At 37.0% G+C, this 25,331-nt stretch overlaps 1 protein-coding gene across 6 annotated transcripts in view; it reads left to right on the top strand.

The window, feature by feature from the left end:
• Nucleotides 1–25,331, top strand: part of CNTN4 (contactin 4) — a 963,126-nt gene that overhangs the window by 339,640 nt on the left and 598,155 nt on the right. The window contains exon 1 of one of the 6 annotated variants that reach the window (XM_047746474.1): nucleotides 16,045–16,094. The exons of the other annotated variants lie outside the window; for them this stretch is intronic. The gene's annotated coding sequence lies outside the window, so the exon portion shown is untranslated. Of the gene's footprint in view, nucleotides 1–16,044; nucleotides 16,095–25,331 lie in introns of those variants that run through there. 6 annotated transcript variants of the gene reach the window in all.

Raw genomic sequence — 25,331 nt, 5'->3', positions numbered from 1 at the left:
CCTACGTTGGTGAGCGTCATCTCCTTTACTCCGTCTACTGATTCATATGTTTATCTCTTCCAGAAACATCCTTCAGACACACCCAGAAATAATACTTTACCAGCTACTGCAGCGGGCCTTATACGAATCAAACTGGTGCATAAAATTAACCCACACTGTGTGACTGGACATGAATCCTGAATTATAAAACATTTTGAAATTGCTAAGGAGAGTGCACCTGTTTCTTTTTTCCAAGTCATATTCCCAAATGAATATCTGCAACTTCAAAGAAATATATCCTAGAGGGGACAAAATATTTTTAACTCTGTTTAATATTTTACTTAGGAAATAGTTTATGTAATAGTAGAAGCTTACTTTTGAAAAGTCATTTACTTAGAATTCTGTCAGTGAGGGATGGTTTTAAAGGACAACATTTCAGGAAAGAGTTTTTTCCTGACAAAACTGTCTCTTCAGTATAATTGATGAGTTGGTTCCATTCTAGTTCCTGGTGACCCATCCAGCACTGAGAAGGAAATGATGCAGGAAATGAATGTTGTGGTCTCATTTGTCAGGTGGGGCCACCAGTTTCTTGTAGGACAACTGACTTTCCTTCCCATCTCTTCTCATGCTTACCCATCCGTCCTTTTCTCTTTCTGTGCCTTTCTCTCCTGTTAAACCACTAGAGTGACTGCCCTTTTGATAGCATCTTAGCATTAGTTCTTAAGGATCTGCATTTGTATTACAAAGAAGGCAAATTATTAAGAATCACAAGAGTTCAGTAAGAAAAAATATATCTGCCATTTTGACACCGTTCCAATTCTTTTCAGACATGTATCATTTAGCTCAATTTAAAATATGTATTTAAGCGTTTACCTAATCATTTCACTTAGTCCGGGTCTCTGATCTACTGGAGGACCAGTATCCTAGACCAGTTTTTCTATGGTGCTAAAGACTCAAAGAGGGGTACGGTTCTACTTGATTGCTTTTCTCTTCATTTACATAAGCATTCCATTTTAATTTCACCAACCAATTTAATTTATGTATAAGTTGATTCATTTGTAGTTTATCTTGTTGGGGTTTTTTTTTTTTTTTTTAAGTTCAAGTAATGAAGGACCAAATTGGTTTACATAGTTAATGTGAAAAACAAATGTGTGATTAAGTTTGAATATTAGCTCCTTAGGAATCTCTAGCCTCTTCCAGGATAGCTCCAATTACCTTATTTTATACTCCTATAGAAACATTTATCTTTCCTTCATGGCAGTGTAATTTTATATATACCTGTGTGCTTTCTTTTTTGTTGTTGTTTAATGGAATATTTTTTCAGACAACTACTTTATACCAGTTACTTTTACCATGGTGAATCTACTCTGTGAATAAAGTGGATTAAAAACCACTGCTTTGGGGCGCCTGGGTGGCTCAGTGGGTTAAGCCACTGCCTTCGGCTCAGGTCATGATCTCAGGGTCCTGGGATCGAGCCCCGAGTCGGGCTCTCTGCTCGGCAGGGAGCCTGCTTCCTCCTCTCTCTCTGCCTGCCTCTCTGCCTGCTTGTGATCTCTGTCAAATAAATAAATAAAATCTTTAAAAAAAAAAAAAAAAAAGATTCTCTCTCCCTCTCCTTCTGCCCCTCCCCCTGCTCCTGTGCTCTCTCTCTCTAAACAAATAAAGTCAAAAAAAAAAACAAAAAAAAACAAAAAAAAAAAACACTGCTTTGGGGCGCCTGGGTGGCTTAGTGGGTTAAGCTGCTGCCTTCGGCTCAGGTCATGATCTCGGGGTCCTGGGATCGAGTCCTGCATCGGGCTCTTTGCTCGGCGGGGAGCCTGCTTCCCTCTCTCTCTCTCTGCCTGCCTCTTTGTCTACTTGTGATCTCTCTCTGTCAAATAAATAAATGGGATCTTTAAAAAAAAAAAAAAAAAAAAAAAAACCACTGCTTTGTGACGCTTATATCCATGGAATGAAGGCAAAGAGCAGGCAATGTGCATTTATAACGTCAGGTGGTAAGAAGTGCTTTGCAGATTCAGTTAAGCAGATTACAAATGGAGAATGACTGGGAGAGGGTGCCATAGAAGATTAAATATACTAGTGAGGAAAGACCTCTCTGAGGAGGGGATTAGAATCAAGAACTGAATGGTAACAATTGCCCATCCTATGACAATCAGAGGAAATAGCTCTTTAGGCAGAGGGGGGAACCCTGGAAGGGGGACCCAGTTATAGAGTAAGACCAGTGATGCTGGGTGTGCTGAATGGAGAAAGTGGTAGAAGTTGGCATTATAGAGGCTGACAGGGAGGAGATCACACAAGGCCTTGCTGGCTGATGCAAGTTCTTGTCTTTTTCAAACTTTAGTGGAAAGTCATGGTAGGATTTTAACTGATATTTCATCTGTTAGACCATTCCTGGCATATGCACATAGGGTCTACATTACCCATTGTAGCCCCAGAGCTAACACTTAATAAATCAAACAAATGAATGGATGGCTTTCCAACCCTATTGCTCTTTTTCATTAAGTGATTCAGGAAAGCAAAGCTTTTTGTTTGTTTGTTTTGTTTTACTTTTTTAGTATCAGAGTTACAGATGTAACTATTTGGTGTTGCATTTGTATCCCCTGACAAATCTAAGTGTAACATTTACTACATCTAGATAATCAGAATTTCTGAAGTCGCACACCTTGAATGCTATGTCCCTTTTCTTCCTTGTTCTAGGTTTAAAAAAAAAATCTGATTGGCTTGACAGCTTGAACATGACTGACTGTCCACGTAAGCTGACTCATATTAACATGTGATAACTAATCCTAAGGGATAATGCTAAACCAGATTTCCCAGCTCAGAGATCAGAGGATCAGACATTAGCTCTCTAAAACAATGAGATGGGATAGACAGAATGATCAAAACCTAGTTATCCCCCTTCAGGGGGCATGCGGAACCAATATATGTGTTTATGGGCTTAGTAACATCCTCCTTACTGGGCAGCAGTGACCTAAGCATCTTTGTCATCTCTCTCTAACAAGGGGTTACATCAGATCCAGGTGCTACTACCTGAAAGTTTAAAAATGACAGCCATTTGCAGTTCTTGATCAATCTGGAGAATAAATGTGAAATCAAGGACATTACGAGAGTAACATTTAAAAGATCTTTGTCATTGTTGTCTATTTCACCTTTAAAAAAGGTGAAAATTGGAACGTCTCATATCTAAGAAATGTTTAACTGGTACCTTTGAAGTATGGTTGAAATTCGTGTGATTTAAAGAAACTAAATTTAGATTTAAAAAATAATATAGTTGCAGCCACTTTCTATGACGGGTCCATAGAATATGCTCAAACATAAAATCATCTGATTGTGGAACAACACACATGTTATCTGAATAACTGTCTTTTAAAAAATAATATTTAAGGGACACCTGGCTCAGTCAGTTAAGCATCTGCCTTCGGCTCAGGTCATGATCTAAGAGTCCTGGGATTGAGTCCCGCATCAGGCTTCTTGCTCAGAGCAGAGTCTGCTTCTCCCTCTCCTTGCTTCTTCCCTTGCCTGTACTCTCAATTTCTCTCTCTCTCTCTGACAAATAAATAAATTAAAATCATAAAAAATAATTTTTAAATCTATAGATTAATTTTGTCAGAAGAAACCAATGTTTTAATGCCTGGAATTATTTACAAATGATGAAGTAAAAGGCATTTTCTTAGGACCTTATAATTCTCCTTTACTTGAATTAACTCTAAGACGTAATCATAGGATTTCAGATACAAACTCAGAGAAAGACTCGGAGGTTCTTATTAGATTCTGCAAGGGTTACAATAATTGCCTAATTCTTGTTTCCCTTTTTTTTTTTCTTTAATGACATTGAACCTCTGTTCCTTGATCATGTTCATTCTAAAATTAGCAGGTTTTTCTTGTTACATTTTTTTTTTTTTTTAGATTTTATCCATTTATTTGACAGACATCACAAGTAGGCAGAGAGGCAGGCAGAGAGAGAGAGAGAGAGGAGGAAGCAGGCTCCCTGACAGGCAGAGAGCCCGATGTGGGGCTCGATCCCAGGACCCTGGGATCATGACCTGAGCTGAAAGCAGATGCTTTAACCCACTGAGCCACCTAGGCGCCCCTTGTTACATATTTTTGAAGCTGATATTTAGGTGGAATTTCCAAAATATACCCCTCTCCACCACTTCCTCCTCTGTTCATAATCAGGAATGATCCAAACATCAGTATAAAGCTTTGCACAGAAATCGAGGTAACTGCATTGTTTTCATGTCTCTTCCTCATGGGGCTTATGTGATCCTTAAGGGCAGAGAGTTTATCCTGCTCTTTTTGCTGTCTTTTGCAGCACCCAGCTAGGACCTTGCAGTGGAGGAGACACTTAGCTGTTCACTGACCAGATAGATAGATAAATAATGAAAATTTTATTTCTTTTTTGATTTTGGGTTGGTTCTTAAATCCATAATTCCCTGATTTGTCAGCATTGCTTGGTGATCTGAATCTCAAACTTTCCTGTGATAAGGGGGGAGGGGGCATTACCCAGGGAAGGAGAAGACAGTAGTTTTGCAGATGGCCTTTTTATCTGTGCATTTTCTTATTTAAGAAAGAATATACCCTTTTTTTTCCTGCTGTGACACAGTCCTAGCTTTTGTTTGCTTTTTTGTTTTATGTTTTTGGTGTTTTTTTTTAGTGAACCAAACTAGCTTGCTATGTATATGTTACAGTGAGCCAGGCCACTCTGGTAGGAAGATAAATAAATGTGATGTTAATGTGATTTGAATGTAGAATCTGTTTTTCTCTTCCATAGCCTCCAGAGCTTTAGAGAATTTTGCTGCTGTCCCACTTAACTGGCATCTTTCTTAAAGGGCTGGTTTTATTCATACCAATTATTTTCTCATTCTCTTCTTGATTTCTTTCACTCAAATTCAGTAAATTCTCATATTCTAGTACATTATCCTGCAGCTCATTCATACCTTCAGCCTTGTTCTTTGAATTGAATTCAGAATCTGATGTGGAGCTTGTTTCTCTGAGTATGAAACACCTCCTGCTATAAATAAACTCATGGAGTTTATTTAGGTTTGATACTGGATGAGTCACATCAGCATATGTTTTACTTCATGCTATCAGTATCTTGTGGGTTGAGCTCTTATAATTTTTATTTATTTATTTATTTATTTTTTACCCTGAAAGTGACAGTGCTAAATATATTTTGAGGGGCTAAGGCAGTTTCAAGAAATTCTCCTCTCTGCAGCAGTTGGAGAGAGCCAAGTTTAATCTAGCCTAGTGGTTTAATGAAAGAAGTATAATCTTTTTTTCCTTCTAATTCCCTTTATTCTTTAGTGTCATAGGTTAATAAACTGGTGTGTAGTAGTTAAGTGAGGAAGAACAATACTAACAACAAAGTAGTTTCATCCTGTTTTATAGATGAACACCTAAACCTCAGAGAAGTAAATGACTTGACAGAAAGCAAATAAGTGACAGAATAGGGGTTTGAATTCAGGCTTTCAGACTCTGAATTTCTATCAATTGGCTTAAGGTAAGGTAAGCTCCCCTTTACCCAGGTTTTGGGCATGTGTAGGACTGTGAATACAGAGTGAATTGATAGTTCTTCATAGGAAATTAAAAAAAAAAATCCATTTTAGCAATTTGGTTTATAGTAGCAGAAGCTTTTTGGTGCTTTCCATTTTCAAGTCATTCAGGAGAGATCTGGCACCTAAATTTAGAACCTTAAGGATTTTTTTTTTTCTCCTCTTGATTTAATTTGGGAGTGCTTGTCAAAACTGTAGGTCATGAGGGCGCCTGGATGGCTCAGTGGGTTAAGCCGCTGCCTTCGGCTCAGGTCATGATCTCAGGGTCCTGGGATCGAGTCCCGCATCGGGCTCTCTGCTCAGCAGGGAGTCTGCTTCCCTCTTTCTCTCTCTCTGCCTGCCTCTCTGTCTACTTGTGATCTCTCTCTGTCAAATAAATAAATAAAATCTTAAAAAAAAAAAAAACTGTAGGTCATGAGTCCCATCTCAATATCAATGATTAGCATGTGTTTGAGTGCTTACTACTTGCTGATTACAACTTTGTCTTTATCTATACTAGCTCATTCAAAGTATCATCGCAATTCAATGCATGTGGCCAATAATAGCATCCTTTTACAAATGAGGAATCATTGAGAGGTTAAAGAACTTGTCCAAGGTCATACAGCTAGTGGGTAAAAGATCCACCTGCAGTCTGTCTTCAGAGCCTCTGCTGGGAAGTGTAATCCTACCACAATGCTGAGGTTCCAGTGAGTTAAGTAGCTAGCCCAAGGCCATATATCTAGCAAGAAGGAGGCTTGAGGTTTAGACAACTTTACATGATTCCTGAACCTGTTCTTACCACTGAGTACATGTACTTATAAGCCTCCTTTACATATCATATGTCACTGATTATTAAATATTATTCTTTTCTTTTTCTTTTAAATATTGTTCTTTATGAGAGCATTTGTCTCATGTCTTTTCCCTTCTAAGGCAGAGGCTTTGTCATCTAGAAGGTTGTGTTTCTAACTCTTGCTTCCCCAATTATTGTGAATTTTATGTACCCAAGCCTTTGTTAAATAATGTGGAGAAAAACCATCAGTAAAAGAGACACCAAACCTAGAGTCTTGGTATCTTTCTTGCTCATGGAAAATGACTGATTATCACATTACCTTTGACTTGCCCAAGATCACACAGCAAACTGTAATAACACAAGTAGCAGTAATAATAATAATAATGACAACAAAATAGTAACAATTATGTAGTACTTAAAATGTAATGGGGGATGTTCATATATATATTTATATATATATATATAAAATTGTGTGTGTGTGTATATATATATATATATATAAAACATTATTTGTGTATAGTATAAAATTATCATATGTATATTGTATATACTTATTTCCTTTAAAAAAAAAGATTTTAGACAAGGAATTTCAGTAACTTGCCTGAGATTACTTAACTCCATAGGAGATGGAACCAGGATTCAAGATTAGATGTTCTGGGTTCCAGAGGCTACCTTTAACCACTAAAAAGGACCTAGTGTACTTTTTACTACGTGGGCACTTAAACATAATTACAGTGTGATCAAGTCACTGCTAGTGTTTCATTTATAAAGAGATGAATAAAACACTAAAAATAATGGCAGATGCAGTTAAATGATGGCATTAATCTTGCCCACCTTCTACTATATAAGAAATGATATTTTACTTGGAGGGACCAATAACACTTAAAGAACACATTACAGCTTTATTAAAATACTTGTGCAAATCTGGCACTCCATAGAGAGTCCGGCCACTGAAGGAATATTACTGTCTCTGTGTATATATTATGTGTCTGTTAATCAGGAAACAAGAGAAAATTATTGCTGGGAAAGTTGTATGTTGTTATATGACAGGGCAGTAATGTTTGCAAAGCAGTGATGATTATAACGTTGATTTGTTCAGTATGTAGGAATATTTGTGTGTATCTGCGGGTTGTGTGCATATCTTTTATCTGTGTAGGCTTAAGTGTACGTATATGAAGGACGTTATGCACTTATGCCTCTCAGAATAATTGTTTCATGCTTTTTGGTATTCCAAAATTATTACAGCAGTTTTAGAAGTACTTATAAATTTTTATTTTCCAATAACTTGAAAACACTTTATTTTATTTTTTGTGTGTGTGAAGATTTTATTTATTTATTTGACACAGAGAGATCACAAGTAGGCAGAGAGGCAGGTAGAGAGAGAGGGGTAGCAGGCTTCCTGCTGAGTAGAGAACCTGATGCAGGCCTTGATCCCAGGACCCTGAGATCATGACCTGAGCCAAAGGCAGAGGCTTAACCCACTGAGCCACTCAGGTGCTCTTGAAAATCCTTTAAACTTTAGGGAAAGGTTTGCAAAAACACTGTCCCTTTGTTTTATTTTTCTGTATCAGTACTGCCACTGTCTGTGGCACTGCCACTGCCACTGCCATTTCAGACTACATGATTTATCTCCTGGATTATTACAATCACCTCCTAATTCATCTCTCCCTTAATTTTCTCACTCCTGAAGTTCATTTTCCTTATCAAGGCCTTTCTATAACCCCAAGCTGAATTTTGTTCATGATTATTTCATTGGTGCAGAATGAAGCACAAATTTTGCAGTTTGCTTAACAGTATAAGACATACCATAATTTAACCTTGCCATTTAAGAAAATATTATTGAGGGCGCCTGGGTGGCTCAGTGGGTTAAGCCGCTGCCTTCGGCTCAGGTCATGATCTCAGGGTCCTGGGATTGAGGCCCGCATCGGGCTCTCTGCTCAGCAGGGAGCCTGCTTCCCTCTCTCTCTTTCTCTGCCTGCTTCTCCATCTGCTTGTGATCTCTCTCTGTCAAATAAATAAATAAAATCTTTAAAAAAAAAAAGAAAATATTATTGAGGTTTCATATGCTTGATACTATTCTCTTTACTGGTGTAATAATGAATCTTACTTACTACCCTCCCCCACACCAGCTTCCATTCAACATATTAACATGTGACTCCTTTTAACATTACTTTCATTGTCAGTTGTTCTGAGGTGTAACTTGCCTTAATATACCTACCTCTCCATTCAAGGAACTTAAGCATAAAATCCCATGAAAATACTAGATTCTAGGTACATGCCTAGGAGGTTGAAATGTTGCTCACCAATCATAAATGTTGGCATATTCTAATTATCTAGTGTCTTTGAGAGTTAGTGTGGTAATAAAGATATAATAATTATTTTTCTATAATTCATTAGGTCCATATCAGTGTAACAGAAGTAGTAACTCCTTAAATACCCCCCAAAAACCAGTGTTTATGATTAACTTCTCATATTTAAAAATATTACATTTATATATTTATAGTATATATTATTTTATATGCTCGCCTGTCTCTACTATTATAGTCAATACCCACGAGAACATTATGATTTTGTTTTATTTATGTGCATCTTGAGACCTAGGAGAATATAGGAGGGATACTTTGACTATTATATATATGTGTATATATATATATACACATACCCACATACACACACATAATGAGATATATATATATACACATACATGATAATCATATATATGGTTATATACACACACACTCAGTAAATATATTTGAATGAATTCACTGAGACTTTATCATGTGTTGAGTTTTCTCACACGTATTTCAATTCTGTTACCTCAAAATCCAAAATAAGAGTAGATACTATTATTTCCCAATTTTAAGAATGAGGAGATGTAGGCTTAAAATGACTTTCTGAAGGATACTCAGCTCATGGAAGGTAGTATCAAGACTTATATCTAAGCCAGTTTGAAAGAGAAGCAAATGCCCTTAACCACTATTATATGCTTCCCCTAAAATAATTGCCTGAAGGAAAATTTTGCATGAAAATGTAGGAAGAATTATGCCTCATGGGATCATGGGCATTAACAGAGTGAGATCAAGTTGCCTGATGGTTTCCTACTATGAAGCAAGCATAGCAAGCTCACAGGTGGTGAAGCTTAGTGGTGAGTTATAAGCTCAGTGATAAGTAAAAGGTTATGTGCCAAGAATGTAGCAGATAATGTAGTGGTCAACAGGAAGTATCATTAACCAGAATCTGAGTAACCAGAGAACCATGAACCAGTGTGTTGAGTTAAAGTGGGCTAACATACTTATCTCTCAGGAAGGGGAAAGTAAATGAATATATAGGTGGATGGGAAAATAACCCATGTCATTCAGACACTATTTTCTACTGTTAGAGTGATAGGCAGATGTATGTAACCATAAGACTTCTCAGTTGTAAAAGAAACAAACACGACTCAAAATAAATTTGAGAATTGCCCGCTCTCCCTCCAGAATGTCAATTAAACACCAAAAAGATCTCTGAAGTTTTGACCAGTGCATGGGTACTGACTACTCTGGGTCATGTATCAAGGCTTCTTTCTTTTTTCTTTTTTTTTAATATTTTATTCATTTATTTTTTGAGTGAGAGAGAGGGAAAAAAAGTGAGTGAGTCAAACAAAGGAAGGTAGAGGGTGAGAGAGATTCTCAAGTAGACTCTATGCTGAGCTTGGAGCCATACACGGGGCCAATCTCATGACCCTGAGATCATGACCTCAGCTGAAACCAAGAGTTAGATGCTTAACTGACGGAGCCACCCAGGCACCCCTGTATCAGGGTTACTAATCTGACAACCTCAGAGTCACACAGAGATGGGAGAGATGGTTCTCTGAATGGATATTGGGCAAACAACACTAATGATTCTGTATTTACTATAGTTGTGGCAGCTGTATCACAATTACCCATCTAACAAATATTACTGAAAATAATCTCTGACATGATTTAGAAAATATTACTTCCTCTGCTGCGTCCGCTCTGGTTGTCCAGCAGCCCAGATGTCCTCATCTGTTAACTGAGAATGATCAAATCTAATTTGTGTTTGGTATGTAGATTAGATGTGAATGTATATGAGAACATTATATGAATGATGAAGTATCATATAAATATGAGGTGCTATTTTATCATCAGTATCAAGCTATGCAAGGCTGTCTTCCTATCTCCAGATGTCTCTACTTTAAATTTCCTGTTTATCTCCTGTTACTTTTTTTTTCCACTTTAAGTCCAATTTTCACTTTCAAACAAAAAACACAGTTTTAAGACAGCACATATATAACTCTCTCTCGTACTGGGAGCTAAGGAAAGCCTGGAACTTTTATACATTTTCCCATGCCAGGATGATGTTTCAGACATGTCAGATTTCCTTTTTTTTTTTCCTTTTTCTTAAGAGGGAGCATGTACTAGCAGGGGTGGGCAGAGGATGAGAGAATCCTAAATTGGCACCATGCCCAGCATGGAATCCAGAGCAGGGCCTAATCTCAGGACTCAGGTCCTGACCTGAGCTAAATCAAGAGTCAGATGCTCAACTGACTAAGCCACCCAGGTGCCCTTCAGACATGTCAGATTTCAAAGAGGGGAAAAAATAATAGAGAAATCCATTTTCAGGATTAGTGTTTAGGTTAGTTTCATTGATTGAGAATAGATAGATCATTCTATAGGGAATAGTTAGTAGGGAATGAACCTACCTGCAGGGATGGGTTCAGAGAGCCTACCAACAGGTCAAAGACCAAGCAGATGGATGGAGAAAAACTAGGAGCTAAGAAGATCTAAGATAAATGATAGAAATGTAAGACCATGATATGTAGTTAAACATAGAAAACCAGGAAAATACCTGAATTTTTAGAGTTTGAGTTAGAAAAAAACTGACTTGTTTCCAGACATTCCTACTATAATTCATTTTGAATAATGTATATTTTATTCATATGTCAAGATATCAATCAGGTGTGTGTATGAGAGGTGGAGAGAGGAAATGTCTGTTTTTCAAGAGTTTGGGGGGCTATGCTAATTCTTGGTATTGCACATTAAAATGGTAATTTGCTGACAGATTTAATACCATAATTTGGCAGTGTGATTCTTTGAAGGCATGGAGGTCTTGTCAGTCACACCCTGCCTCCTGTCAGGGTTTTTTTTAACCACTTAAAAAGGGAATTAAGCAATCAAATACCACTTAAGGTTTTATTAATGAAGACTGAGGAGCTCCCAAAGTACAGTAGGAAAGTACTGCTAAAATATAAATACTGAATTTGGGTTGTACCAAAGCCCTGCACCCTTAACTTTGAATTAAAGATAAACTGTCCCAGGAAGAGTCTAGGCTGACTTAACTAGAACAGTTGCAGACACTGATGTTGGTGCAAAGAGAGAAAAGACCAAGCTGGCCCTTATCTATATATAGTTTGGACTCAGGGTCATGGAATAGAGCCTTGTCTAGGGCTCTACATTCAGTGGGGAGTCTGCTTCTTTTCCTGTCTTGCTGCCCCTCCCCTGCTTATGTGCTCTCTCTCTAAAATAAATCTTAAAAAACAATGAACCCAATTCTTCCGTTCCTCCATAAAAAGTAACTTTATATCCATTCAAGTTTGATCATGAGATTGCAGCAATTCCATTCCATCTTGGGCTCCACTTCTATTCTAGTTCTCTTGCTGTTTTCACCACACTTGCAGTTACTTCCTCCACAGAAGTCTGAAACCCTCAAAGTCATCCCTGAGGGTTGGAATCAGCTTCTTCCAAACTCCTGTTTGTGTTGATATTTTGACCTCTTGCCATGAATCACACATGTTTTTAATGGCATCTAGAATGGTGAATCCTTTCCAGAAGGTTTTTGATTTACTTTGCTCAGATCCATCAGTGGAGTCTCTATCTCGGGCAGTTGTATAGCCTTATGAAATGTATTTCTTAGATAATATTTAAAAGTTGAGATAACTCATTGATCCATGGGCTGGAGAATAGATGTTGTGTTAGTAGGCATGAAAGCAACATTGATCTCCTTACAAGTCTTGGGTGACCAGCAGCATCGTCAGTGATTGGTAATATTTTAAAAGGAATCTTTGTTTCTGAACAGTAGTTCTCAACAGTGGGCCTAAAATTCTTAGTAAACCACATTGTAAACAGATGTGATGTCACTCAGGCTCTGTCATTCCCTTTAGAGAGCACAGGCAGAGGAGATTTAACTTAATTCTTAAGGGCTATAGGACTTTAGGAATGTTAAATGAGTGCTGGGTTTAACCTAAGACACCAGCTACATTTGTCCCTAACAACAGTCAGCCTGTCCTCTGAAACTTTGAAGCCAGGCACTGACTTGTCCTCTCTAGCTATGAAAGTTCCAGATGGTGTCTGCTTACAACAAAAGGCTGTTTCATCTGCATTGAAAATCTGTTGTTTAGTCCAGCCCCCTTCATAATGATCTCACTAGATCTTCTGGATGACTTGATGCAGCTTCTATACCAGCCCTTGCCCACTCACTTTGCACTTTTGTGTTATGGAAACATCTTTCCTCAAGCCTCATGAACCACCTCTGCTGGCTTCACACTTGTCTGCTGCTGCATGCTCACCTTTCTCAGCCTTCACAGGGAGTTGGGGCCTTGCTCTGGATTGGGTCCTGGCTTAAGGGATTGTTGTGGCTGGTTTGATTTCTATCCAGACCACTTAAACTTTCTCTATCAGCAATAGGCTGTTTGCCTTTCTCATCATACGTGTGTTCACTACAGTAGGACTTTTAATTTCCTTCAAGAACCTCTTCTTTGCATCCACAACTTGGCTAACTGTTTGGTACAAGAGGCCTAGCTTTCAGCCTGTCTAGGCTCCTGACCTGCCTTCTTCATTAAGCTGAGTCATTTCTAGCTTTTGATTTAAAGTGAGAGACATGTGTGTCTCTTCCTCTCGGTTGACCACTTAGAGGCTGTTACAGTGTTATTAGTTGGCCTGATTTCAATATTATTGTGTTTCAAGTAGGGAGACCTGAGGGGAGAGAGAGATGGGGGACAAGACTGGTATGGAACAGTCAGAACACTCAAAATATCAGTTAAGTTTGCTGTTCTTAGGTGGTCATGGTCCTTGGTGCCCTATAACAATTACCATAGTAACATCAAAGATCACACATCACCATAAAATTTATAATAATAATAAAAAAATTGTAGTACAAGAGTTACCAAAATGTGACAGAGACCTGAAGTGAGCAAAGACTTTTAGAAAAATGGCACCAATAGGCTTGCTCGATACAGGTTTGTCACAAACCCTCAATTTGTAAAAATAAAAAAAAGAAAAAGAAAAACTCTGCAAAGCACAGTAAAACAAAGTATGCTGATGCAGAGACCTTCCTTTCTTTTGAGGACAAAGAGTAGAAAGGCAAAGTGTGTTCTCTCTATTCCCCCACTTGGGAAGGCTGTTAATCCCTTTTACATGGCCTAAAAGAAGAATGGTAAGATAAAGAGAAAGGGTTTGGTTTTCCCCTTCAGAATTAATCAATTTTTATTTATGAGAATAGAGAAGAAATATCCTTAAGGAAATAAGAATGACCTTGAAACTAGGTATATTATTATCCAGATATGGATATAGTCTGAATTTAATTTTTATTAATGTAGATAATAGCTTACATGGGCCTTATGGCGACATTACTAGCACTCTAAAATTTAATTAGATTTTTAGAGCTTCTGTTAATGTCTTTTGTAGGATTATACAATCTGGGGCATCACCAGCAAGCTTCATACATTTTATTTTCATTATGATTTGAAATACTCAGGAATGAGGTTTTTGCATAGTAAAACAGTTTTGAATTTAGGATCTTTACCTAAAATTAACCCCAGAAGGTTGAAATCAGTATTCTTTTTGTACCATATAGTATAAATACATGCTATTTATATGTATTTATATGTCTATCTTAAAAATATTTGTTACATACTAATATTATTACTATACATTAATATTAGTTACTTTTTACTTCTCTCAATATTGTTTTTTCATAATTATTAGACTGTAACAATATAAATACATATATACTCACAAAGATTTTAAAACTATTTTGGTGTAACTTATTTTCTTTAATGTCTGTATTTCCCTGAACTTTTTGTCATGATGAAATGTTTCATTTTTGTCCTTTACTGTACTCTTATTATTTATGTAATATGCCTTCCCAGTTCCAGCAAATCCTTTAAATTAATAGAAAAGTCTGTTCAACATTTTTTAGAGTCACCACAGCAATATGCTGGATACTTTTGTAAATTTTAAATCATTCTATCTCCTTCCCTTAGAAGCCAAAAAAACAAAACAAAAACAAAACACAAAAAAACAGGAATTTGGGGCAAGAATTAAATCTTATTTTGTATAAGATATGCTTATAGAGGGAGAGAGAAACTATTGGTTTTAGCAGAGAGTTGTCTTAGTTATTGTCAGTCAAATTCCTAATTTTAGGTTGCCTGCTAAAAAAGGTACATTATTAGGTGATGTTCTGCGAAAGACTGGGGGAATAAAACCTATCCAGCATTGATAAAGAGAGGCAGCATTGTATAGAGAGCCAACGAAGTAGGAATGGGAACCAGAAATTTATATATGGGCTTTGCTATTTATTAACTGTTTGAACCAGGGAAGTCAGTACTTGCCCTGGCCCAAGTGGAGTTCTCTGTAAAATGAGGTAGTTGGGCAAGATGTTCCCAGGATCCCTTTGAGCTCTAGCACTATACAAAGTTAATTACTGTAGAAACATCAAGTGTTACTTCCTTTGTGTATGCACCTTGCATATTCCCCCAGGCTTTGTGCAGACATCTTCTCTGTAACAGTCCTGTCCTTATATGCCTTCTGGTGGCTTTAGAGAAAGATTCTGTTGGGAAGGGACTCAGTTTGGCATGATTGCAACCTAGTAATTACAAAGTACCAATTGATCCTCATCTATAATTATAGTATGAGCTTGTTACTCATTTTTCCCCTAGTATGTTACATTGGGGATGGGGAGGCTCGGGCAGAGGTTTCTAAAACTTAAATACATCTATATTTTTAGTCTTATACTTTTCACTGAATTGGTATTTATCTTTCATGATTGTCAGGCTTCTATCACTTCAGAAGCAGTCATGTCTGTTTATGCCCTTGATGGACTTGGAAGGGGAAAGGGATTAGAACATAATGGGGTATATAAGAAACAATCTTTAATCAAACAATTTATTTCTTCATCCCTCTATGAAGGTAAGATCACAACAAATACAAAACAATGGCAGGAAAAGGTTATATGAAGTCCCAGCTTGTGAAAAAGGCAATCCCAAATATGCCTGTTCCCTTCTATTCTAGAAAAACATTCTCGTTCTGTGTTGATGTTATACTACTCTTGATCATTGCAGATATTCATGGTTGTCCTTTACAATGAATTTTTAATTTTTTTCCTGATTAGGTCTTTGCAATTATTCATAATGTTCATTTGAGGGAAATAAAATGATATACACTGAGACAGGTGTTAACAGATCCTAAGATTTGATATGTTTTGAAAAGAATGGTAATGATAACTGACAGTGACCTAATTTGTGGAATAATCTTCTTGCATAAAATAATCTACTAGTTTGTAATTATGTGATTAACTTACCAAGAAGAAAAAAAAAAAGACAATCAAGTCAGAATCATCAAGTTATAGAATCAAAAAATGTCTGGAACTTTTCAAATTAATTTATTACTGGCAGTAGACTTTCATGTCAATTTCAAACATAAATATTATTCAAAAATAATTTTAGGAGAAAGGTGTTCATCTGTTTGCTACTAAAATCGAGAAGAATAATCAAGAGAGAGCAAAAATGTCAAAAAAAAGTAAGGATAGCTGTTTTTGGTTAGTTTTAATGTTTATAAAGCATGTCTGTGTACATAAACACCCATCTTACAAGAAATAAATGAAGTAGTGTGGCAAAGCGTAATCAGGTATCAGGTACATTTTAAGGATGAGAAACTGAGGCTCAATAGGTTTAAATACCACATCCATGACCACAAAGCTTTTCAGAGGTAGAGTGTAGAAATTTTTTGTACACATCATGATCTTTTCATTCTACTGTTGAGAAAATAAAAATGAAAAATCCAAGGAATGTGAGTTCTGAAAGGTTTTTTAGTACACGTATTTTCTTATGAATTTCAGACTTTACTCATAATGCATGGGAGACATAGGTAAGTATGTCTAAGTTTCTGGTCGCTATTATAAAATAGACAAAATTACAATAGATATATAGGGTCAATTACAGTTTTATTAATATGCAAAAATCAGGATAATTTGACTTGAAACAAATTATATAAAAATATATTTATAAATCCTAATTGAAGTTTAGAAGTTATTTGGAAAAGAGAAATGACACTTTCATAGAGGGAATAAGAAAAATATGAAAAGTATTTAAGTGATTTGTGCACATGCATTTTTATATCTTATAACATTTTGAGCAAGTAAATATAATTGTGAGCAAGAAACTTGAGATTCAAGGAAGTTAATCTCTTCATTGTCAGATGGCAAGAAAATGGCAGAGCCAGAATTTAAGTCTAGGTCTTTCTAATTTAAAAACCTATTGTTTTTTACTTTATTAATGATTAATTTTTAATTGATCATTAATACATTTAATCATTTAATAATTAATAAAATAAATACAATTATGAATTGTATTTACTTTATTAATGATCTTATCTCTAAAGCATGTTAACTCCTATCAATTTGATACTCAGTAAATATTTCATGAGTGATTGGCTGAATGTGTGAACATTTAAAATAACATTTGGGATCATATTTATACTGAAGTGAGACTAAAATAGAGCTATTACACTCAGGAGTATGAGCAATGGGGCAATAATTAAGAAATGCTGTAAGCCTTTTAGAAGTAGAGGGAAAAAAGAGAGCTTTGAGTATATTTGGTGATTAAAAAAAAAACAAACAAAAGTATTCTGTAACTTACTCAGTATCAAGCACACTTCATCTTTAAGACAACAGTAAAATATGTTAAATATGTATGGAAGCAACTAGTCATCATGGAAGTGCTCAGGAGAGGATATGTATGAGACTCACATAAAAGGAAGGGGTGGACTTGTGAGTCCTTCCAGGAAAGGGCATCAGCTGAATGCAACAAGGGCAGTGGCAGACAAATATTCAGGAAGCAGTAGGCAAATTTAATATCGGTAAGGAAGGATCATCAACCTGTGTTTGGCTTTATAATGACCATTACTCTTCATTTGGGATTATTGATCGTTCTAAAGGCTAGGACAATAAGCGTAATGACCTGTTACAGCCACTCTGGGTGAATGTCGACCCTCCAAGATGATCATTCTCCAGAGTGGGTTATATAAATAGTTGAGGTGTTGAGACTGCGGTACAAAAAAGAGAAAAAGAGGGGCACCTGGGTGGCTCAGTGGGTTAAGCTTCTGCCTTCGGCTTGGGTCATGATCTCAAGGGTCCTGGGATCGAGCCCTGCATTGGGCTCTCTGTTCAGCCGAAGGCCTGCTTTCCCTTCTCTCTGCCTGCCTCTCTGCCTACCTGTGATCTCTCTCTCTCTGTTTCAAATAAATAAATAAAATCTTTAAAAAAAAGAGAGAGAGAAAGAGGCAAAACAGGGAGAGAAGAGGTCCTTGCCTAATTCCTTCGTCAGTTTTCTAAGGGGAGACACCATTGCTTGTATGCCTTCTATAATTGGAAATCTCTTTGGTAATCTTTTTTTTTTTTTTTTTTTTTTTTTTTTTTAAAGTAAGCTCTACACCCAATGTGGGGTTCAAACTCAGGACCCTGAGATCAAGAGTCACACACTCTACTGACTGAGCCAACCAGGTGTCCCTATTAAATACTCTTTAGTTTAACTACTCTGGTAGTAGGTAAGGAGAAGAGGCCATTTTACTATTAGAGTTTTACAGTTTTGTCATTGAAGGAGGACCGAGCCTCCAAAAAGGTTAAAAGTTAAGTTTTGTGTTTTGTTTTGGTGTAGTTTTTGTTTGTTTGTTTGTTTGTTTGTTTTTTAAGTAGAATTCATGCCCAGCATAGAGCCCAGTGCAGGGCTTGAACTCACAACCCTGAGATGAAGACCTGAGCTGAGATCAAGAGTCAGATGCTTAACTGACTGAGCCACCCAGGTGCCTAAATTCTGTGTTTAAACAAATTGTGCACTTAGCCTAGCTTGTCTCTCTTTCTTGCCTCTTCAGGTAGTCACAGTTGAAGAGTTTCCTTCAGGGTGAGAATTATATTACTTTTTGGCTCCAGAGGGAGAAATAGAGTCAAGTTTTAGAGGGAGGCCATTGGTGCAGGTCAGCAGAATTAACTTTTGAGTCAAAACATCCCCTTCGTCCTCTCTCCAGTTTACCCGAAATCTTTGTCAACAATTATATCTGATATGTTCAGATTGTATTAGTTCCTGGTAAGCACCTACTGTCTGTTGGGAACATTATACTAGACACAGTGTAAGTTATCTTATTTAACCCACACTACAGACTGGTTCCATAAGCATTTGCATTCCTATTTTAAATATCAGTAATTGAGGTGAAGAGAGACTACATAACTTACCAACTCTGCACGGCTGTTAGCTTACAGAACTGTTAAATGGGCTTTATAAATCCTTTCACTAACGCTGGTCTTTGATGGCACCAGACCTGCCTGAACACGGAATGGGTTGCCTTATGTAAGGGAGTGAGTTCCCCATCCACAAAGGTGAAGGAGAAGGAGAAGGAGGAATATGTCAACAGCTTACCTTTGTCCTTTGTTATTATGAATATTATCTAAATATTTTTTATTTACATAAGGTAAATAAAGGTAAAATTCTCATAATCAGGTAAAATTCACATAATGTAAATTATACAAAATGTAATTTATATAAGGTAAAATTCACATAATGTAGAATTAAACATCTTTACATGAACACTTCACTGGTGTTTACCACATTCATAATATTATGCAAAGACTACTTGTTTCTTTCCAAAATATTTTCATCACCCTTAAATAAAACCCAGTACCCATTAAGTGGTTGGTTACTCCCCATTCCTTCTCACCCTAGCCCTTAGCAATTATCAGTCTGCTTTCTGTCTCATTGGATTTACTTATTCTAGATATTTTGTACAAATATTTTACAGTATCTTTTGTGTCTAGCTTCTTTCACTTAGCATCATGTTTTTAAGATTCACCCATATTGTAGCATATATCAGCACTTCATTCCTTATTATAATTGAAAAACATTCTATATTCATCCATTTTTATCTGTTGATGGACATTAGAGTGGTTTCTGTCTTTTGGCTGCACACATGTTTGAGTAACTGCTTTCAATTCTCTGGGAGCTACGCCTTTTGGAACATTTACTTCATGCTAATCACCGAACTGAGTGCTTTACATATAGGAACTCTGAATTGTCAGAAACCTATGAGGTGAATACTATTATTATCCCTGTTTTACAGATGAGGAGACTAAGTCACAGAGAGGTTAACATACATTATGTTTGATCACACACTGGTGGTTCTGGGACTCAAAGACAACCAGCCACATTCCAAGTCTGCACACTATATTCTTTCTGTTTTGTGCCTTACCAGTTTCATACTTAACACCTACAGCTGCTTCAGCTGAATCATTTCCAATAGCGTCCTTCCTATTTCCCCTACGCACACTCTGATTTGTCATTTCCTTTTAAAATGCAGAATCCAGTATTGGATATAATATTTATTGTTTCTATTATAATCATTGCATTATTGGTATTTTGATTATGTTTAAAAGGTACGTAGGTGTTAGTTTTTGTAAGAAACTATTTTTTCCTCAAATAGTAAAAATCATATATTTTTTTAAAAACTGATTTAAAAAGCCCTAAATTTGACAGCCTAGAATATTTCATTAAAAGAAAATCACAAAAAAGTTAAAGAAAATCACAGAACATATACACGGTTAGAGCTCCAAACAGTAAAGAAATGTGTAAAATTTTTATTATGACTTTTGCCTGAAAAAGGACATTATGTATATTTCTAAATATTTCCAGTTGTGTTCTGACACTGGTCATGTTCAGAGTCTTATAAATTTCCTCAAGCATTTGTTGTAGCTCATTTATAGGTATATACCAAACCAGGAGCTAATAGGGAGCTGGTGGTGGATTAAAACTCCCAGGTACTGTCCTTATGATCTGCTGTCACACCATGAGCATCATTCTGCCACAGTGACTTACGCAGTTGATATTCTTAATCTCAGTGCAGAATTTTCCATATCCCTGTGTAATTCATGCTGTTTTCTTTTTTTTTTTTTTTTTTTTTTTTTTTAAAACGTATTTGTTACTTTTCAAAGTTCAAATTTATCTAGGCATGCTGTATTTTTTTTTTTAAAGATTTTATCCATTTATTTGACAGAGAGATCACAAGTAGGCAGAGAGGCAGGCAGAGAGAGAGGAGGAAGCAGGCTCCCTGCCGAGCAGAGAGCCCGATGCGGGGCTCGATCCCAGGACCCCGAGATCATGACCTGAGCCAAAGGCAGCGGCTCAACCCACTGAGCCACCCAGGCGCCCCATCATGCTGTTTTCTTAAGGTAAGTTTATATCCCAAGTCTGATGCCCGTTTTGTTGATGATCACTCTCAGTTTTGTTGATGATCACTCTCAGTTAGGAAAGTACAAAGGACTCTGGCACTTGACCATCCTGGGGGTTTTTCATTTATTTTAGTTAGTATATTTAACACTATCAGCTGGGAGGAGATTTTGATCACCTTAAGCTGCACTTAGAAACATGTCTGCTTGGGGCACCTGGGTGGCTCAGTGGGTTAAGCCTCTGCCTTCGGCTCAGGTCATGATCTCAGGGTCCTGGGATCGAGCCCTGCATCAGGCTCTCTGCTCAGCAGGGAGCCTGCTTCTCCCCCTCTCTCTCTCTCTGTCTGCCTCTGCCTACCTGTGATCTCTCTCTGTCAAATAAATAAATAAAATCTTAAAAAAAAGAAACATGTCTGCTTTGCATTTATTCCTGAGAGATTCCTACTCAGATCAAACATCTCCACCAGCCATGGAGTTATGCAGAGTAACAAGATTCCAACTGTAGAACCAGACTGTCGTTTGTAAGAACTGGATGTGGAGGAATGAAGAAATAATCATCAAGTTTAACTACAGCATTTGAAACCAAAGGTTCTCTGCAATTCTCAGTTTGAGTATTGAATTTCACAATCTTTTACTCAGTATAATTTATGATCTGAGAGATGTGCCTGCATTAGTGGCATTTGACCACATTTTAATCTCACTAAGCTGCTATGAATTAAACCAAATGGTAAAGTTATAATGTATGACTCCATTTCATACCGATATAAGTTAATGTTAACTGATAAAATGAAATGTGTTTTTAAAAAATGAAATGTGTTTCGCCTGACCCTGAGATACCTATCTTTCTTGCATATAGTAGTCCTATACGTCAAGGTAAGCTTTTTCTTATGTCTTTTTCAATAAACTGTTTATATTAGAATACAAATCATTAATTATCAGGTATATGTACTTGTTGATGTCTTCACCAAGTCTGAAGAAATTATTTAGGTGTTATGTATGTATTGTCTCTTAGAAAATGTTGATACTGATCATTTAGGGGTGGGCATTTTTGTTAAAATTATGCAGTTCACTAGTGAGCTTTTCAAGAATGGATTTCTTTTCACCACATCAGTGCCCATAAATGTCTGTGGTTTCTTTACATGGGATAAAGGCAAGCCAGATGGTGGTCTTGTTTTTATTAAGATTATTTTATATAGGCAGAGATTCTTCTTGGCTTCCTTTTTAAATGGATGCCATGATAGGAAGAAAATGCAAATGAAGTAATAGGAGCGCTCATAAATTTCTGGCCTGGTGACTATAATGCAGGGTTATTGGCTTTGCTATCACACCTTTCCAAGCACACTTTCTTTGTATTAGTGACTTATGTAATATTGGATTTTGCATCTGTACATTAGACTGTATAATTCTTACTCTCCACTTAGTGTGCCTTGTACACCACCCTGCCTCCCTCTCTTTCACACACACACACACATACACACTTACACAACAGTCTTTCCTAGCTGAAGCTAAGAAGTGTCGGTGTCAGATTCCCCTTATCCATTTCAATTCTAGTTAATGGATACCCTGTGGTTATGAAAATTACATACCCTTAATACCTTAGGCAAGTGGCTTGCGGTCTCAGCAAATGCCTAAATGATGATCTACATCCTTGGTGCTACAAAAGTGGTATTAACACTTTCCTAGGAGCAGTCACAGATGAGGATTGATCCTTTATAAATTTGAATGCACTACTATGCTTTTAACATTTCTTTTCCACCTATTTTATGAGTCCTATCCATCTTTAAAAGGAAACATTCCTTTGCGATTATCCAGATATAAACACATTCCATAAAGCTTCTGAAGACTGTTAAAAGAATTTGAGAACTGGAAAATGCACAGGTGATATGGGAATTGCTAGAGATGCCCTTACCCATCACATTGCATTTGCAGTCACATCATTATTCCATCTGCAGTGTATCTCCAATGCTAAATATATTTTGAACGAGTTATCTGTGGCATTTCAAATCATAAAATTTGCTAGATGCAGAGCTACTCTCATCATATGGCAAATCAAGCTTTTCACCTTAGTGTTGTCCATTAGGATTACTTCGATGGTGGTGACACGATGGGAAGCAGAGAGAAAAGGAGACACCTCTGAGAGATGGTATTAAAAACATCTCAGAGCTCTAAAAGTCCTTCTTTTATCAGAAATGTTTGGCTGCTGCAAAAGGCTAGCTAGGTTCCTGTCCTTTCTGGTTGAGTAACCCCAATCATTGGGTCCACAGGGCAAGAAATAGCTATAAGGCCATGATTTTATTTTTATGAGTTTAACTTCAATTTCTGAATCAAATATAGCAAATAAATAGTTTAGTTGTTATCACTCCTTTTGTATTTATGGCAGTCATCACCAATTTGTTGTTGCTACTAATTTGTTGCTAATTTTTTCTCTTAAACCTAGATATGGCTTCGTAATATTTCTCAACATAACCCTTGAGAAAGCCACTGTTGCTGGATGAGAGTTGTGGTCTGCAGGTGGTCTGGGCAACCAGCTCCATGTTGAGTTACAGCCGGCCACATTTTTATCTAACAGTCTCTGATATGTCAAGATCTCTCACTTTTTCTGGTCAGTCTGACAATAGACATACCTTGGATTTCTTAGCCTATGTATAGTTTATCACCATAGTCATTAACTATGATCTTTTCCAGTATTTCCAGGTCAGCCCTATCATTGTATTTCAAGTTTATAATCATCTTCTAAGTGACACTATTCCAAAAATCATTCCCTGACAATTTGCACCTTGAGCATCTCCTGCCAGAGATTAGGAGAGTCAGTAGAGATGAACATATGTATTCTGGACCTCCTTGACATTCATGTCCTGGTTTCAACAGATGCTTGGTATCGTCATCAGTAGAGTGAAGTCCAAAACTTCGCTATGAATGTGACCCTTTTATGGCTCAGATAATAAGGAGGGAAGAACAGATCCCTGCAGCCTGTAGCCACTGAATCATTTCTTCTTTCTCGGTGTTCCTTGGAGTTATCATTGATGAAGATGATGGTTTTGTCTGTCTTAAGTGAAAAATGGTCCATGGTTAGTTCTGGTCTCTAATCAGTGGAATCAACTGACCTCTAAGGATTATAGCTATGGATGGTTCCTCAAAAGAGGACTTCAGGTAATGGTTTTTCCTGTAGATTAGACTACTACATGTATTTGGCAATAGATAAGAGGGAGAGAGTTCTTCATGTAGCTTCTACTTGGATAGAAAGACAAGCACATAACTCTTTCTTATGTCCCTGACCAAGAAAGATCCTTGTCAAATCAAACCTAGTGAGCCCCTTCCTTTTTGGATGATGAGTGAAATCCATCTATACAGTCTTGTGATTATCAAAAATGGTTAGTAGCCCACCTTAGTCCTATTCTGAGGACCCTCAAAGCCCTATTCAGATGGTCTGGATAAGACCTTTTGAATTTGAATTTGAATTTGAATATGAAGTATGTAGTAAATAAGCTACTGTATTTACCCTAGGGCAATCTAGACCTAATAGGGACTAAAGCTATGTAAATTCATATGAACCACCCTCATTTTTCCTTTTCTACACATTAAATGACTTATTTCTCCTTTTTTTTTCAGTGTTTAAGTTAAATGTACTTTAAAAGCTAGAAAGTATTAATAGTAATAACAGCAACCATATATTGAAGATTTGCAGTATTATTGAATATTCTAAGATTTTATTTATGTCATCTCAGTTAGTTCTCCCACTAACCCCACTGAGGTTGGTGTTGTATTATCTGGGTTTTATTGAATCAGAACATAAAGTTTCTGGCACATTCAGCGATCTGTCCAAGTTTTAAACAGCTAGTGAGTTATAGGTCCAAGACTCCCACACGAGCAGTCAGATTCTAGAACATGAACTCTTAGCCACAGTACTGCACAGTTTCACTAGTTAATGTTTGGTACAACCTCTACTTTGCTTATGAGAAATCTCAGACCAAAGCTGTTAAGTGAGTTCCCCAGTGGACATACTATTTAGCTACAGAGTTAAGACTCAGTCATATGTCTTTATTTTAAAATAATAACCCAAACAGTAACAAGAGCTGCACCTTTTACAGTACTTGCTGCATTCCAGGTACCCTCATAATGCTTTATCTAGGTTCATTTACTCCATCACCTCAGCTACCTTATGGAAAATACTACAGTTACTCCCATTTACTCATCAGGAAACTTACGCATTCTGAGACTAACTCAGTTGCTTAAGGACACATACCTGAGAAGTTAAGCATCTAGGATTTGAATCCAGGCAGTCTGGTGCCAGACTTTGTGTTCTAACCCAGTGGTTTGGAAAGAGGAGAGGATTTGCTTCCTCCCTCAGAGACGTTTGCAATGCGTGGAGACAACTTCGGTCGTCTGAACTTGGAGAGGGCACTACTGGAATCCAGTGGGTAGAAGCCAGGGATGCCACTAAACATACTGCTTTGCATAAGACAACCCTCTCACAACAAAACATTATTTGCTCCAAAATGTCAATAATGGTAAAACTACTGTTCTCTCCACCATGCTGTGCAACCTCT

This window comes from Lutra lutra, chromosome 1, assembly GCF_902655055.1.
Source record: "Lutra lutra chromosome 1, mLutLut1.2, whole genome shotgun sequence".
In the NCBI taxonomy this organism is placed as follows: domain Eukaryota; kingdom Metazoa; phylum Chordata; class Mammalia; order Carnivora; family Mustelidae; genus Lutra; species Lutra lutra.
The sequence above is the reverse complement of the archived record's forward strand: the minus strand, read 5'-3'. Positions and strand labels throughout refer to the sequence as shown.